The sequence below is a fragment of the Myotis daubentonii genome, chromosome 8 (genome assembly GCF_963259705.1).
Source record: "Myotis daubentonii chromosome 8, mMyoDau2.1, whole genome shotgun sequence".
NCBI classification, from domain to species: Eukaryota; Metazoa; Chordata; class Mammalia; order Chiroptera; family Vespertilionidae; genus Myotis; species Myotis daubentonii.
Genome location: NC_081847.1, coordinates 90,185,275 through 90,203,995, shown reverse-complemented (window position 1 = coordinate 90,203,995; position 18,721 = coordinate 90,185,275). Strand labels below are relative to the sequence as shown.

Here is an 18,721-nt window from a genome sequence, read left to right as displayed (position 1 = left end):
CCCATACTCACAGAATAATAAGCTCCCTTTATGCAATTTGTTAGAAGTTCATTCTAGAACGACCTTTTTCTTATATTATCCCTTTAAATCATCCCTCTTTACAGCTGAGTACACATGAAATGCTCTGGAGTTGTACTAAGGTTAAGCATTAAAGTTGCATGTCAAAAATCGTATTAGTCAAAATCATTATTATAAGCCATTCTCCACTCAAAGAACCTTGAAAAAATTAAGGTTATGCAGAGAGTTTGTGAGCCAGCTCTTTAATCACCCGGGGAACTTAAAATACAAGTTTGGTACAATTAGTAGCTCAGGGCTCACTGGGGTGGGTGAGCCAGTCGGATGGGGACTTTTTATTTGTGTAACTTAGCTGAGCCTTTACCCCTTCCCAGCGCCCCCTCCCCTCTCTGCCCCGCCTGCCACCCCATCCTGGGGCGCTGCTGGCGACACAGCAGCACCAATCGGTGGAAATGAGACTGTGAGGTTGTTTGGAGCCTCCCCAGAGTGGAGCCCTGCCAGTGCTTGCCACTGCTCCAGCGGCAGGAACCTGCTCAGCTGTGCAAAGTCACTCCAATTCCCTCCCTCTGTTTTCCTACCTTCTCCCCCAGGGGGCAACCACCGAAAGAAGTGACTACCCACCCATCAAGAGCTGGCAATTCGCTGCTATTCACCGTGACTGCGATTCCCAGTCTGCCCGGCAGTTCCTGAGAGCAGGCCTGCCAGTCTCAGATGCAGTAAAAGCTGTAAGAGGCACCCTGGCCAGCAGACGCGGCCTGATGGATGGATGCACTTCCTGGGGAGCAGGAATGGGCTGAGCACACTTGCCAGTGGAGCAGGGAGGGGAGGCCCAGACCCCTACAAGGGGCCTGCTGGTTTAAGGGGTGCTTTACATATAATTGACCTTTTCATCCACCTGAAAGGCTGAAGGTGGTGGTGAGAGAAATGGAAACCAGGATGGAAGGAAAAAGTCAATAAATACAAAAGAGTGCCTCTTAAATAGGATCCCAACCCGCAGGGCGGCTCTGATTCTATTGTTACGTATTCCGCAGGCAGGTCGCTCAGATTCAAGGACGCTTGGAGAAGCATGCCCTTGTGGGAGAAGCAGTTTGTTGGTTAAGAACCTAACATTCGGAGAGTTAACTTAAAACAGTTAATGGTGCTTCCATGGGAAGGAAGGGAACAAGAGAATTCCTTTAATGAAACTCCGGTGCCATTGAATGCATTGTGTATGCCTCAGTAGGAAAAATACGTCTGAAGAAACTTCTATTAGGAACTCATGGGTAGGAGGGGCCACGCTTATAGAAGAATGCCTAACATAGGACCAGCTTGCAATATTAATTTTGCCACAAACAAAAAATACCCCAACTTCTTTGAATTTAAAGTACTTTGGATTAGTGCCCTTACAGACCAGTAGTTGGGAGATGAAAACAGAATTCAATAGCAAAGAGCTCCATAAATTGAGGGCTTCAATGATTGGGGTGGTTTGTCAAGAGGGGTTAAGGGAACTCAGTGTAGTATCTCATTTACTTTGAAGCGATACACACATAATTGATGTATCATATAATCTCCTAAATGCTTGGTTACAGAACTAATATAAAACTTTTTTTTTTTTTTTTTTTTTTTACTATAGTTTTAGCCCAAATAAGCAGTGACTCTGTGAGAGAAGTCAAGATGATAAGAAATATTTTTTTAGGTTGCTGTCAGTTACCACGTGTAGACAGACCTGTTCAACTGCAAGTCACGATTCTGTGGCCATCGTGACATCACACATGTATGTGCTGCCAGACACAGGTGAGGGCAGATGGACCAATATCTGCCAGTGAGACACAGAGGAAAGAACTCACTGAAGTGGTGCCACCAGAGCAATATAATTTAATCCTTATCTTAATAGTTAGATTAATATGCTGCTTTTAAAATGTGGTTCATGAGTGACAAAGGGCGATAACTACATGGCTCAAGTGTGTGTGTAAGGCCGTTTTATTCATTGATCAGGCCAACTTCCCTGGACCAATCCCACTGGTGATTTCCAACCCCGACTTAAATGGACCATCTCTGCAGATGAAGACAGAATCTAGAGTCTTTGTCTTCTCTGCCCGAGTCATTACCACCTGTCCTCTAAGAACTGGACTGAGCCTACCAATATGAAAGCCACCAAAGAGCTGGCAAATGTAACCCCTATCCCACCAATCATGACCTGATTCAAAGGGCTAGCTAGCATAGCAGCAAGGAAAGCTCTACACAAACCAGCATAAATCTCTAAACCACCCAGACCTCCCCCAGGAGCGTGAGGGGAATTACATGAAGTAAGTAAGGAAGTCCCACCTGCCCACTGGCTGTGCTGTGTGTGAGGGACCAGGACTGTGAATGCATTATGTGTGGACTTCTTCGTGAGGGAAGACACACTCCGCGTCTTTCGCGTTGTTTTTATATCAGCACTCATTCAAATTTCTTATGGCATTTCACTGGGAGGATTTTGTTTCTAAAACTTGTCACACAATTTTCCAATCCCCTCTTGATGCTATTTAACTCTAAAGTTTAAAACTCTACCTTGTGAAGATGATCACACAAAAACCAAAACTAGGATAACATGTGAGAAGTAGCATAGTACAGAAGAAGGAAGACATAAAGTAACAAACCACACTGGAGTGTTTTCCTCACTATTTGCTCCGTAGACTCTCAAAACGGCCCTATGTGGTGGGTACAATAACTCCATTGTGCAGAGAGGCGAGAAAGTTCCCATAGTCAAACCAAGAGGCAGAAACAAAGCCCAGGCACTGTACTGGGCCAATATCTTTTTAAAATTCAAATTTATGCCCGGCCAGTGTGGTTCAGTGGTTTGAGCGTTGACCCATGAACTAAGAGGTCACCAGTTCGATTCCCAGTTAGGGCACATGCCCCCCTTGCAGGCGTGATCCCCAGTGGGGGGCATGCAGGAGGCAGCCAATCAATGTTTCTCTCTCATCAATGTTTCTATCTCCCTATCCCTCTCCCTTCCTCTCTAAAAATCAATAAAAACATTTTTTTAAAAATTCAAATTCATTCTTTAGAATTTATTTTACTATAGCTTCTAATTTAGACCCAGATGACCCAGCTTCCAGTGCTAATTTTGCTATTCATCAGAGTGACTTTGTATAAATTACTTGGCTTCTTGGAAACTATGTTTTCTTAGCTTTAAGTAGATGAATAAACTCTAGCCTTCCTGCTCAAAGGATTGTCATGAGGACTGTATAAAACAATGAACTGAAAAGTTCTGTGTAAACTCTAAAGGAAATTATTATTAACCAGTCTTTAGATATTGACAATATAATGTGGGCTTTCTTTCAACATGCCAAATCTTATTAAGTAGTTAAAAAAGAAAAGTAATATTTTTCACTGAGATTCTTATTGAGTTTATGTGTACAAATACAAGCTAATTAAGAGGACTTCATTACCCAGTTGTTATCTTATAATTATGTTCTTAGAAAAATATTACTTTAATTATATTGGCTATCTTTTGAGCCTTGTTATAAGAAAGTATGCATTTGGACATTACATAAAACTAAGAACCTTCCTGGATCCAAATAAAGGAACCTAATAAGAACATTTCCTAAGAACAAAACAAATGAGAAAAACCATCACATATTTTACATTGATGTAAGTGCAATGTCAACTATTCAATTACTCCTAGAAAGTAATACATGTGAATAATTCCTGTAGAAAAGCTTCCATTCTTTTTACAATTGCAATTATAATAGTGACAATGACAATAATGACAGATAATAATGATGTGTATTGGATATTGAAAACTCTAATTATCATGCTATTCGTTTGACGTATGCGAAATTCAATTTGAAAACACCATGAGAAAAAGGTACCTTGTGAACTAGATAAGTAAAATTAGGAGAGTCTAAATTAACCTGCTAAAGTGGGTTTCAATTATTCTTTCCTAAATAATTCCAGCAGAGCCGTGCAGGTTTATTTTTAGATTCGGCAAAATCTACGAACATAGCGCTGCTGCCATAGGGTTCCTTCATATGGCAACACGGCATGCTTTTTAGAAGTTCTTTACATAGGGGAGAAAGTTAGCCAAAATTACTACGTTCTCTTCAAATGTACTAATATTTTTAAAATAATTCTTTTTGCTCATCATCTTAGCACCATTTTGACTAAAGTAATGTATTTAAAAGGTAAGGAATTAGGTAAAATTAAATAGCTGAGCATGTCATGATGAATAATAATATTTGGATGCCTTTGATTTTAGTTCCTAGATTCTTGCATAGACAAATATAAGGTTAAAAAGGAGATGGAACCTGAGGCTCCCTTTGTTCCAGCTCAGTAATTGCCCAACATTTACCATGTGTCACATCTGCGCGTGTGTGCGTGCATATGTATGTGTGTGTACCCGTGCGCACACGCACTTTGGTTCCCTGGATGAGTGATTGAAGGATGACCTAAAACCTCCTGGTGTAAACAAATTTTTCATCATACTGGTTTTCTAAATGCAGCAAAGTCTCATTTATTTTTATTTCAGTGATTTGGAACCTTAATAATTGGGATACAGGCCAGATGAAGTTTTTCCTTCCGTGATACATAAGTAAGTTTTCACTGACTACCAGTGGTTCTCAACCTTCCTAATGCCGCGACCCTATAATACAGTTCCTCATGTTGTGGTGACCCCCAACCATAAAATTATTTTCGTTGCTACTTCATAACTGTAATGTTGCTACTGTTATGAATCGTCATGTAAATATCTGATATGCAGGATGTATTTAGGCGACCCCTGTGAAAGGGTCGTTCAACCCCCAAAGGGGTCGCGGCCCACAGGTTGAGAACCGCTGGACTAGACTGAAAGGAAAGTGTTAAGCTATTTAAGAAATCAGGTGGTCTGCTGGCACTTTAGAGCTACTAATATACATTTGGACTAAATTCATTGTCCAAATTATACATAGTTCTCACTTATTTATTCAAGAAAATATCCAGCCATGTTCTAAGCATCGTGGAATCAGGACTTAGAAGAGGACATAGAAGTACCTACTTCAGTGACCCCCAAGTCTGGTCACCAGGGCCCCTGAGGGAATGACAACATTTAGATTCTTAGTGTAAATTCTCAGGGCCCCATTCCCAGAGATTATGACCCAAGGGGATGGGGCCTTAAAAATCAACAGTTGCACGGCCTCCCAGTTGATTCTAACACACAGCCAGACTCGGTCTGGTTTTCTATTTAATGCAGAAATCCTTTCAAAGGTTTTTTTTTCATAAGTAATTATTCTTATTCGTTAAAGATTTATAATGAGATACACTTTCATTTTTTAAATCCCCTCCACTGAAGAAAGCTGTAGGACGGTGGTGTTAGATATTTCTTTTCTCCTTATGCTGAGCTGAAAATGTACCTAAGACTTCTAGAGAACACGAGCCGGTTCCCACCGCTGTGTCACGGGAGCTCTTCAAACACTGGCAGAAGCTACCATGTGTCTTCTCTTTCCCACATTGCAAATCCCCACTTTTTTTTTCCTGAAAACTTTCCGCTTTCCTTACCATACTGTTCACCTCCTCTGAGTTTCTCTACACTATCACTGTCCCTCTAAAAATGCGAAGGTCAGAATTACACACAATATAACAAATGTGACATGCAATATGACGTATCTGATTTTTAAAGGCTTTTTAAAAATCACAATCGTCATTCATCAGTCACAGCGCAGAGCTGGGTTCTGTTAGCTTCCAGCTCACTACAAATACTGATTTTTTTTTAAACCAAATGTTTCAAGCCAGGTTTTCCTATCCTAGCTTTCTCCTAAGAATTTTAGATGTCAAATGCATACCTATTTTTAATGTTTTATGTTCTCTACTGATTTAGATGCTTTATTTTCATTCATTTTTCTTTAGCAATTATTCATTAAGTTCCTACTATATTCCAGGTACTGTTCTAAGCACACCAGAGGTATTGGTGGGGACAAGAGAAATAAATGCCTTGTTCCTGGGGGCACTTCCATCCTGGTGGGGAAATCTATTGAGAACATCACGATTCCTGAAGCAGGACAACCTGGTTGTCCTCACACCTAACGGAGACGCCTGGCTTCAGCTTTACTGAACGGAGTGACCTTGACATAGCCTCTTTGACCTCATTTGTAAAATAGGAATAACAACAGACCTAAGGCATAGGTTTTATTAACTTTCAGGATTAAAGGAAATGTCTATGTAAAGCATTTATAACAGTGCTAACTAAAGCTATCCTCCTCCTTATCCTTATCACCATCATCAACATTATTCATTTGAGTAATTGCAGGTTTGACAATCAAGTGGCCTATGTCCCCACCCAAGTTTTATGACTTAAAAATAACAGAGCTGCATTCCTATTGTTCAGACAGTTTAATTATCCTAACCCTTTATCTCTGAAATAATCTTCAATCGCCAAGATTTTTACTCTCTAATTCCCCATACCTGCTCTTCAGGAGCCTATGGCCTTTTTTGGAAACATAAATATTTGATGAAAACACTAAGCAGTTGTCAAGGGGCAAAGAAAACTGGGGTGGATAATCGTCATCCCCTCCTTCCAAGGCCAAGCTCATGGTAAGAGTCAGCCAGACCTGGATCTAAATTCTCTTTCTACCATTCAGACTTTTATATCTTTGGGCTGGCAGTCAACCTCATTAAGCCTCGGTTGCCTCATCCGTAAAGTGGGAATGTTTTGACGGTTAAATGAAGTCATCTAAGTGTAATTGAAAAATAAACGGGCTTGTAAATGAAACCACCTTCTTCAACAAATAAAAGCCACATCGTGCTGCTGGTTCCTCTCTGCATAATGAAGGGAGATAAAAAGCAACACGTCCAAGGTAACCCAGCAGGAGAAGACGTGAAGAAGTGATGATTCTTTCCCATGCCTTTCCAATTCCAGTGGACTTGACTCAACCTGGGAAGGCTCAGTGTTTCATACAAGCAGTGAGCGGATGGGCAATGAGATACAGAAGTGATGTGGGAGGCAGGAACCGCCAGGAAGATGCAGACCCAGCGGCGCCCAGAAATGGATGGGTTTGGGATTCCCACAGGCCATGCGGTTGTAGAGTTTTGTTACAAATTTATCAGAGCTTTACCAGATCTGGGAAACCACCAGCTGACATCTAGGTTGCGCATGAAAAACATTTATGTAGTTAACCATAGTAATCGATTGACACATGATAACTATAAACCTTACAAATCACTCATTTGAAGACCAATCTTTGCCATTTTGGCATTTTTTCTTTTGCTTGGCAGCCTTGCAGGCTCCAGAGGTTACACCGTTTATGAAGAGCCAGAACTCAGGGCGGGACCAAAGGAGGTTTACTCGAAACACAGAGTTTAGTCTTGTATTATTATTTATTAACTATTGTGGTATTTTTCATAGGGACAACTGTAAACCTATTTTTGCCCCACCCTGTATTCACTGCATAAACACGCTTCACAAAAATATAAAACCACTAGACTTCCTACAGTGGTACTGACCCAGATCTCATTCACAAATTCGACTGATTCACTCTCTTGACTGCCATCTCTCTCTGTTCCGGAAGTCATCAGACCTTATGATATCCAAGCCACCAAGTGTTATGGTGGTAATCTTGACTCTCCTCCCATTTTCTTGCTATATTCCATGTTTTGCCCAGTCCTGTGAATTCTAGCGCTGTGATGTGTCTTTGAGCCATTGATCTATCTCTTCATCCCAACCAAACTTCCATTAGCTCCATTCAGGGGGTGGCTCTCCCGGAGCTGTCCTAGTGGGCTGTCCTGGCCATCTGGGCTCCTGCTCCCTCTAACCTACCTACCTACCTTGTCTAATGAATTCCAACAAAACATTAGTGATCAATGACTTTAATGCCCTTTTTCAAAAACGATTAAAGAATTCCCTATTTCCTACCATTTATAAAATGCACATTTATAATCTTCCTTCTCTCTCTGCCTCTGTCTCTCTCTCTTGCTCTCACAGATAGATGCCTTACTTGAGATTCTTTTCAGGTTTAAGAGCTTCTGAGTTAAGGTCTGGAAAAACGTGAGAGAGGAACTTCCGATGGAAATGATCTTGACCACGGGGAAGTAAGCAGAGAGGATCCTGAGTGATGAGCCAGGAGGAGACTATGAAGAGCAGGCAACCGTCCCTGAACGCCCAGTCAGAATGGTACCCAAAGGCTCCAGAGGAGAGCTGCTCCCCTTTTCTTAAAATTTTCCAGAGAAGCAAACTCCCTTGAGACTCCGTGGCAGCTGACTTGCTGCTGTGTTTGGGTTTCTTTATCATAGCTGTTCTTGGTAATTACACAGCGGCTTTCCTGGGAAGAGCTTTTAAACAGCCCTGAAATGCCTCTCTGAGGTAGGTAAGCACAGGGCATCATTATCCCCATTTAACAGGGGAGAGAAGAGAGGGAAGGGGGCTCGGGCACCCGTTCCAGTGTCTCAGAATGGGGTTTGTTTCCTCCGTGTCACAGAGGAACTACCTCTGGGGCCTTTCCGTGCCACCTTCTGTGATTCCCGGGTGTGAAGAGCGCTCTGCTGCTTGTCATCTGACATCCGAGTCATCCCTTCTCCCGCATTGAGCCTGGCTGTGCTGTGACTGGAGAATGGTCAGTCACGTACATGATTTAGTTTTTCTAAAACGGAAGTAACTTTATGATTGGTTTGGTCATATCATAAAGACAATGCATGCTCACTGAGGAATAGTCTGACTATACTTAAATGCAGCATGGTAGGTGCTCAGTAAATGCTTTCTGTATGAATGGAGAAATGATAAATTAAAAAAAAAAATGAATGGGTGAAAAGAGTCAAAGTCACTGGTAATCCCAGGAACTATTCAGGAATATGTCCTTGGAGATTCTTACCATCCTTCTCCCCCCCCCCCCGCCCTGCCCCACCCCCCATCTGTTTTAAGGTCCAACCAATGAGTGTGGTGGGGTCAGAAGGCAAAAGGGAACATGGACAAGGCACATTTCTGAACTAGAGGGTGGAAGAGTCAGAGGGCAATATGTTGGGAATGGACAGTCCTGTTGACTAACCCCCAAATCTAACCTGCTCCCTCTCCTCTGCCCTGCCCCAAGCCCCCTGTCCTCCACCCCTACATGACAGCCTGCTGTTGCCAGGCCCCACATCCCTTGTTCTTACTGGATAGCTCTGTTTTTCTCTCTGTTCTTCAGGATCAGAGTTGTTTCCTAGGATGAGTGGGAGCTACTCCTGATAGGGGGAAGTTTACCAAATCTGTTATTAGCACGCTATAGGACCTTTGTGATATTTGCCATATCCACGTATTATGATATTACTTAATATCTTATTTAAAATTGCTCACTTTAGAAAAGATTAATCCCAGTCCATCCTTGTGGTTCCCACCTCTGGCTGCTCTTTAGAGTCACCTGGAAGGACCTTTAGGAAATGTATCCAGGATAAGGACAGCTGTCAGAAGTCCTGATTTAATGATGGCGGGTGAGCCTGGTCATTGGTGGGTTTTGCAAAAAGCTTTCTGTGTGATTCTCATGGGCAACCGCACTGAGAATCACTGTTCTGAGCAATTTTATTTATGAATCATGGGCCTCCTGGGTTAATTGTGTTTTATTTCTGGTGCATGTGAAAGCCTAGTAATACAGTAAAATATAGTAATACCTAACTATTAAAATAAATTTAAAAAATGGCTTCTTGTGTACCACGTGAAATTGTCTCACAACCTACCAGTGGGAGGTAAACCGTAGTGCAGGGCTCACTGCAATAAACCAGGATTTTAAAATCTGAACCTCTGAAACCCTCGTTAATTCCAACTCTGCCACTTACATGTTTGACTACGAGATCCACATCTGTATTGACTGCAGCTTTGCATATTGTAATAATTAACCATCTTCCGCCCCTTCGCTCTTCACCCCAAGCCCCGTAGCACACCAGGGTCTTCCCTGACATATACTAATTCCAGGATATTACTGTGTCCTCCAGCATACGTATGCAGTTCACCTACGTTTTTGCTACGTTCCTCTGGACGCCATATCTGTAGACTGGCTAATGATGGCAGAGACAGAAATGACAAAATAGCCTTCGTCTATGACATGTAAGTTTTCCCAAGACTTAGACCATAAGTCTCAAGGGCCAGAGCAGGACTGATGGTGGACAAAGCCCTTCACACTTCATTGTCCCTATGCTTCATGAGGGACAATGGCACCCAGCCAACGTCATACTCCCTGCATTGTCCTCCTTCCCCTCCTCCCAGGTGAAAACTTCCTTTAGTAGCTACAAAGCAGTTGAATATCCTCTTTGCTTGATTGCCTATATAATCCCTAATTCTAATACCTAGTACTTAGCGCCTTTCTTCTGACGAGCATAAATTGCCGTGGAAATAGCATCTCTCTAATCCTCCCCCAACCCCGGGAGGAAGCTGCGTGGCGAGTATCACCTCTTGGACTAATCCTCCTGCAAGTGGGACGCAGGGTCTCACTGCTAGGGAGCACGTAAGCCTGCTGCCCACCGCGCTGGCGGGGACCGGTCATGTTTGTGTGACAGCAAGCCCTTCTCCTGTTCAAGAGGGTCAAGAGGTTCCGTGCAGCCTGTCGGAAGGAGCCATCCCAGCCCCGTCGCCTAGCGACCAGAGGAGACACAGCATCCCTCCCAAGTTAGGGATGAACTCATAAGTGATGTCGGCAGTCACCTCCCAATAAAGCCCACTGATTAGACTCTGCTGCCTCCTGAGAGCCAACCTCATTACCGAGGCTCCTCTCTCTCCCTGCCTCCCATCTGGCTGCTTTTGGAAGAGACGAGTGACTTCCTGACCTAAGGAAACCTCGGTCCCTGCTGCACGAGAAAAGACGCAGAAAGGCAGGAAGACAGACTGATGTCGAAAGGTCAAGTCTAGGCTATCACATCCCCCAAAAGGACTTGCCTCGTGTGTAGGACATAAGAGTAAAAATGAGTGTTTACAAAGCCACAGTCCAAAGAAAGCAGTTCAGCCATTCAGGATGCCGATGCTGACGGGAAGCCAGGCCAGATCCCATCCCCATGATCTAGAGACGGGTTCTATCCACTCCTCTGACTCCGGGGAGAGATTTCTGGTGGGGAAACCAGGGGGCAGGTTCTGAGGAACTCAGCCGGCCCCTGCACGCAGGCTGTTTCGGGTGGGGAGTCACTGCAGGAAGAGCCGTGCAGGGACACAGCGAGGAAAGTTAGTCAGTAACCGGATCCATGACTCCAGGCTGCTCTGGGAATATTCGTGGCAACAAATAGGCGCCTGTCTTCAAGAAAAGGGAGTTTCAGCCCACAGCTTCTAAATGGGCCGGGGTTGTTTTTAGGGGAAGAAGAAGTCTCTGGAACCATCCCGGGGTTAGGATCAACGAGGAAGGCTGCTTATTCTGGGTAGATAAGCAACGAGGGACCGAGGCAGGGCTGGGGTGTGTGTGCGGTGGAGACAGTGAGGTGTGGCTTGTGGGATCCTGCTCAGGGACACCCTGCCCCTGGGGGAGGAATAAGAAGCTCTCCTCCTCCCCTTTGCCTCTCCCTCCTGGGGGGGGGGGGCGGGGGGGGGGCACCAGTTCTCTCTGTTCCTTGCTGCTTCACCACCCCCAGGGGCTCAGTGCCGATGGAAACCTGGGCTCCAGGGCTCTGCAGGCTCTAGGATACCCTCCAATACCCATCACCCCAAGGGACGTGTGTGGAGGCCTCCAAGCCCCACACGCCCAGCCAATCCGTGACAGCCTCCGTCCCATGATCAGCTCGTGGACAGGCGGAAACCAATTACTCTGGGGAAATTCACTGCATTCTCTGAAGCTGAATTGTGGCCCTAATATGGTGTGGCTTGAATCGTCCTGAACATTCTCTAGGTACCCAAATTCCATCATCGGGAAGTAAATCCTAGAGTCTGGAAATGCCCATCACTTTCCCAATGTCTCATTTCTTTGTTTTTCTTCACGTCAGTTAATCAGATTTCTTTTAATTTTATAACCAATTTTCTTCAAACTTATCTTTCCGTAAGTCAGTGTTTTCCCTCCTCTTCTATTGATATGTAGCAAATTGGAAAACAAGCCATCGTTTGTTTAGTCCCAGGATTTTCAAAGTGTGGTTTAAAAACCACTGGCAGCAAACCCTCCTCGGATGTAGCTAAGTACGCAGGTTTCTGGGCACACATTACAGGTCCATTTATTAAGAATCTCTAGGGTAGGGCTGGGGAAGATCTGTTTTATTAAAAAAAAAAAAAAAAAGCTCTATGGCTGATCCTTAAGAGAATGACTGAGTTAGGCACGATTCTCCGGGGCCCAGGGAACAGGCCCCGTGTTTTCTTCCTCTTCCAGCTTTGTGTTACCTGAGGAGCTATTGGTATGTTGCTGACTTGGATAATTGCTCAACTGCCTGTATAAATCCAGTTGAAAAGTAACATCTCAGTTAATTTCCCTAACTTATTTTCTAATTCCTTGTGTCCTATTCTTGACCCTTGTTATGAATTGAATTGGGTCTCCCCCAATTTACATGTTGAAGCCTTAAACCCCTGCTATGACTATGTTTGGAGATAGGGCCACTAGGAGGCTATTAAGGTTAAATGAGGTTATAGGATGGGCTCTTATAAGGACTAGAGTCCTTATAAGAAGAGTAAGAAACACTGGATCTCTCTCTCTCTCTCTCTCTCTCTCTCTCTCTCTCTCTCTCTCTCTCTCTTTCTCCCTCTCTCCCTTCCTCCTTCCCTCCCTGAGCTCACAGAGACGAGGCCATGTGAGGACAGAGGGGGAATGAGGCTGTCTGCAAGCCAGGAAGAGAGGCATCACCAGAAACCAACTCTGGCGGCACTGTGACTTCTAGCCTCCAGAGCTATGACAAAACCAGCTTCTGCTGTTCAGGCTTCCCAGTCTGTGTTATTCCACTATGGCAGCTCAGGCTGACTACTGCAGCCCTGCTTACCAAAGCTATCCAGCCGACAAGAAACGTAGGGCAGAAGCGACAAGAAACGTAGGGCAGAAGCGACAAGAACGTGGGGCGGAAAAAGGCCAGTGAGCCTCACAGCCACTTTGGGGAATTGCCACTGGAGAAGGAGCCTCTATGCAGGCACCTTGAGAGAGGGGCCTCCTAGTTTCCACTACACAGCATGACATGGGGAAGCAGCCTACCACTGCCTCTGTCATGGGAACTGGGAATATGGGAGCAGGCTCCCGACCCGCTTGCTGTGTGGGGCCCAGCCACTGTCCACCTGCGGGAGACGCTAACGAGAGCAATGGTCCGATGGAGGAAGGGCAGCGCGGAGGAGTCAGCACAGGCACGGCTACATGGAGAGAGGCGTTTTGCATAAGCTTGTGTGGCAGACTTTAATTAGTGTCTCCAAAGCTAAAGCCATAAATCTCTTCCTGCTTCCAGGAATTTTCAGTGTTTCTTATGCTCCGAGACTCTAAAGTTTCCTTGTCATAAAAAGTGCGAAGCAATTCTCCAGAAACATCTTTCTGGGGTGAGGTTCTTCTCTCCAGGTCAACAAGACGATTGCTTCCTGGGACCTGGGCTCTCAGTGGGACGAGGCTGGTGGGGGCTGGGGGGCTCCCTCCCGTCCGGGTGGCCCTGTGCATTCCCTGTGGAATGGATTGTACTTGCACTACTTGCTGCTAGGTAGGCCGGCTGCTTCCCACCTGGAGAAAGTGCAAGCCTTGAATTTATTTGAGTGCATTTAAGTGGTGGTTAATAGTTCAGTTTTGCTTTGTCTGCTTTTTCTCTTTCCAAATTTTGAACATAAAAATGAGTGACAGCTGAAGTTTGGTAGGCTTCCAGGAGTTCTGAAGTGACTGCCTAGACTGAGGTACCTTCTCGATGGGACCGAGACTTCCGCCAGGAGAGGAAGATGCTTGCCTTCTACATACACACACACACACACACACACACACACACACACACACACACGACCAATTTAGAGAGGTTATCTGCTTTCTTGGGCTCTCCTGGTAGTGTATACTAAAAACTATAAAATTATCAGATACCTTATTTATTTATTTTTATTGATTTCAGAGAGGAAGAGAGAGGGAGAGAGAGGAGAGAGAGAGAGAGATAGAAACATCAGTGATGAGAATCATTGATGGGCTGCCTCCTGCACACCCCACACTGGGGATGGAGCCCGCAACCTGATTATGTGCCCTGACCGGGAATCAAACCGTGACCTCCTGGTTCATAGGTCAATGCTCAACCACTGAGCCACGCCGCCCGGGCATAAAATTATCAGATACCTTTGATAACACTTTGACCTCTTGAATATCCAGATAAAGAAATCCTTGTTCAAATTCCTACCATTTTTGCACTCAGATCTATGATGGCGGCCCAAAGTCATCTTTGTTATAGAAAAGTAAATCTTTTAACAGAAATCCAGACTTTGATTGTTCAAAGATGTTCATAATCAATATAGAAATTGTTCTGTCCAGAAGCATAAACATTAAGCTTGGAAATAAGTTTGCTAAGCATTCTTCCATATCTATACACTCAAAGCAACAGTTAGTGAAGTAATAGTACCTGCCTACTAAGATTGGTAAAAGGAATTTCTTACCAAGAGCTGCACATATTTTTTGGTTGCTAAGGAGAATTGCAAGGAGACTGTAACAAAGGAAGATGAAACCGAACGAGTTATTATCATGACTAACTTTTCCATGTCAGGAACGCCTGGGCGACATATGAAGTGAAGCCCTCAGTTGAATCTCAGCCACCACTGACAATCCCAGGCTGGCTGTTTCCTGCTGATCCCATAAGGAACCGTTATTCTCTTTCAACTGAGAGTGTCTGGTTTGTAAGTTTGCCTTTTTTTAAAAAAACACACATATTCTTCTTCTGCAGTGGATCTTATGAGTTATCACTGTCTTGGCAGTCAAAGAATTTTAACTCATATCCCTAAAAACATCACTGTATAAATATAGTTTGAATAAAAAATTCCTTATGTGCCTATAAGAAAATGTAAGCAAATAATTTTAGTAACGATGTTTTTTCTTTCAGTAAAATATTTGCTAAACCAAGTCCAGGCCATCACTTAAGAAATATCATGCTTAAGTCAACATAAGGCCCACACAGTGACACGAAGAAAACAAACGACACCAACATCGACCACCAAACACCAAGATTTTAAAATACTAGAACAGGTGCCAATTAGAAGTATCCGAGAATTTTCCACTGTCCATCTGAGTGCATTTTCTTTTCACTTTTGTCAAATGGAACCCCTAATTCCTACAGAAGGTGGGCCAGCTGTGATCTAGGAAACACAATAAGCCCTACTAAACTTGCTTGAAGGACTCTCACCACTTCAATAAGAAAAAAAAAAAACAGCAACAACCAAAAAATGACCAAAGAATTTGACTAGACATTGAAAAAAAGTACAAGTGGCCAATAAGCACATGAAGAGATGCTCTCAACAACATCAGCCACTAGTGACATGCCAACCACAATGAGAGCTAACTTCGTACCCACTAGAATGGCTACAGTCAAAAAGACTGATAGCAAGTGTTGGTGAGGATATGGCGAAATGCGAACCATTATATACTTGCTGGTGAGAATGCCAAATGGTGGGGCTGCTTTGGAAAATAATCTGACAGTTCCTCAAAGGGTCCAACATGTGTTCAATGTCAACCGAATACTACATGACCCAGCAATTTCTCTCCTAGGTCTACGCCCAAGAGAAATGAAAGCATATGTCCATGCAGAAACCTGTACACTCATGAATGCTCATGGCAGCATTATTTATAATAGCAAAAAGTGGCAACTTTTTGTCCATCAGGACAAAATTTTATAACAAATGTGGAAAAAGAGGAAATAATTACATGAAGTCAGGAACGCGTCTGTCTTATTCCACTCTGTATCTCACCACCCAGCACAGAGCTTGGTTGTGACCCAACCATTATTTTATACAAATGTCCATCAACCGATGAATGACTAAAATGTGGCCTATCCATACAATGGAATACTGTTTAGCCATAAAAAGGAATGAAGTACTACATGTTACAACATGGATGGACTTGAACAACATTATGCTACATGAAAGAAGCCAGACAGAACACCACATACTGTATGATTCTATTTATATAAAATGTCCAGAATAAGCAAATCCATGCGTCTATGGAGACAGAGAGTAGGCTAGTGGTTGCCTAGGCTGAGGGGGTGGGGGTGGGAGGAATGGAGGCTGATTGCTAACAGGTATGGGGTCTTTTGGGGGGTGGTAAAATGGTCTACAATTAATTGTGGGGATGGCTGCACAACTCTGTGAATATATTAAAACCATCGGATTTTACTCTTTAAATGGGTGAATTGAATGATATGTAAGCTACATCTCAATGAAATGTTTCATACAAATCCACCACAGTCTTTCCAACCTTTCCACTTGCTGACATGGACAGATGAAGCAGATGGACCAGGCTGCGGGACTGGTCCCAGCTCCGTAGCTCGGACCAAGGTGGGTAGAAGGGATACTGTCAGCAGAAACACTATCTGTTCAGAGCAGCCCTGGGAACTCAGGCTGTGAGAATCCAGCTCTAGGAGGAACGCATGCTATGGAATTAGAAGTCTTAACAGGCAAATAGAAAGGCAATTAGATATAAATAGAACTACGCCTACAAAAATAAAAGCTATTAAGTATTCACAGCCAGACACTATGTTCTGTTATACACATATTCTCCCAATAGTCCGAAGTGCCCTAATGAAATGGGTATTGTTATGTACATTTTATAGAAAAGCAATCTGAAAATAAGTCATGAGAATTACCAAGCGAAAGCCAGTTCATAAGTGGTCAGGGTGGGGTTTGACTTGCATCTGTCTGACTTTTAGGTCTTAATTACTATGCAATAGACCTATTTAAGATATTTGCATTTTAACATAATCTTTCTATTTGTACCTCCTGTTATGCCATATTTTCTCTCATTCATCTATCTATCTCTATTTCTATCTCTACATCTACATCTGTATCTATCCTCATCCATAGCTATATTTCCTAGCTTTTCTTTGCAGTGCCTACCTACAAACGTCATTCTAGAGTGAACACTTGTGAAAACCTTATGACAGGGAGACTACAGGAATTGCCACTGACAGTAGTGGTACAGTTGTCATAGTAACCAATCCACCAAATTGGTCTGTGCTCTGAGGCACACACTTCTGCCTCTGTAATACACCGATATTGGCTGGGATCCCTCATAGTGTCACTGAACCCTTGTTAATGCATATGCGATAGGAAGTGCTGAGGGCCTACTGTGCATCTTTAAAGCATTACATTTTCCCTTCAAAGTTTCCCTCTCTGACTCACAGGTTATACATCCCCTCTCCTCCCCCTTTTCCTTTGCCCATGAAGTTCTGGTGGGGTCAGTTGAAGGGGTGCTAAAAACCAGGACCAGACGTGGTCTGCTGCTTTGTTCTGGGCAGGATTTATAAATGTGACTATTTTCTCTTTGGGCAAAAAATTGCTCTTCCAAACCCAACGATTCCTCACTCGGTGCCAGAACATAAAATTGACTGTCCCATCCCCATCTTCACATACAAAATAGACCTTTATCTGATAAAACACACACACACACACACACACACACACCTCAGAGTCACTGGGCAGAAAATTTAAAGCTGGAACCCAATACTATGCATGCTGACTGCGGACACACACACACACACACACACACACACACACACACCTCAGAGTCACTGGGCAGAAAATTTAAAGCTGGAACCCAATACTATGCATGCTGACTGCGGACACACACACACACACACACACACACACACACACACACACACACCTATCCACATGTTCCAACAATGCCTCTCCATAAAGGACTCTTCCTTCTTTCATTCTCTAACCCTGGCGCTTTCTCCCTTCCTCCTCTTCTCCATCTCACTGGCCTCGCCTGTCTCAGAGGCACCTGGAGGCACATAAGGCGGGGAAGTGAAACCGCCTGCAATTCTCCAGTTCACTTCTCTGTGGCCTCCAGTGAGCCAGTCTCCATACGGTGGCCCAGCTGAGCTGGAAGTTCCAGTCCCCGCGCAGGTGCAATGGACCAGCCCTCGCAGGCAGGCAGCGCGCTGGGAGCCGAGAGCTGGGCCCAGGAGTGTGGGAGGGTGGCTCTGGGAGCAGCAGAAAGGGAGGCCTCTGAGCTCGAGTTCATGGGGTGAAAAGGAGGAGGGAAAGCAAGCACGGGAAGACTTCTGTAGCTAAAAAGGCCACCGTTTCCCCTCTCAGGAATGAACACTGCAGAGGGCAAGCAGAATTGCTGGTTTCCCCACTTCCTTCTGATGCCCTTGCCTTCACCTTCAGGGTCCTTTGACCTCATTCTCCTTGTGTTATAAGTTCCCGATGAATTAATTCTGTGCCATCCGTGGGGTCACAGACATGTCCGAGAGTTCTCCTGCTGGGCAATCGTGTATCCAGGTACGTTCTGCTTAATGTATCTCCTGGCACCGACAATCACTGAATTTCAAAGAGCGTTTCCTGTTTATATAGCTTTTTCCCTCATCTCCGCTGATTGTTCCCAAGACGCCGGTTTGTTATAACTACACTTATCAACCCATTTTGCTGACGTGGGACTCAGCTCCCGCGGAGGTAGAACAGGCCTGTAGGGTTATGGCTTCGAAGGCAGCAGTGTTCCCACCACAGTCCAGGTAGGACACATGCGGGGTTGCACTGCGGAATTCACCCCTGGCTTAGCTAATCCTGAGCGGAGCCTACAGCTTCCTCCCTGATCCGGACCACACTGCCTGCGCCATCTCTAGCCACAGGCACCTTCTCTCGGTTCCTGGAAGGCACCGAACTCTCTTCTGCTAGATCAGTGGTTCTCAACCTTCTGGC

The 18,721-nt window shown here is 44.3% G+C and overlaps 2 protein-coding genes across 2 annotated transcripts in view; one reads left to right on the top strand and one right to left on the bottom strand.

The window, feature by feature from the left end:
- MEP1B (meprin A subunit beta) overlaps positions 1–18,721 on the top strand; it is a 495,370-nt gene that overhangs the window by 382,826 nt on the left and 93,823 nt on the right. The gene's annotated exons all lie outside the window — the stretch shown is intronic.
- The window catches only part of KLHL14 (kelch like family member 14), a 94,877-nt gene that overhangs the window by 67,377 nt on the left and 8,779 nt on the right, over positions 1–18,721 (bottom strand). The window lies entirely within an intron of this gene.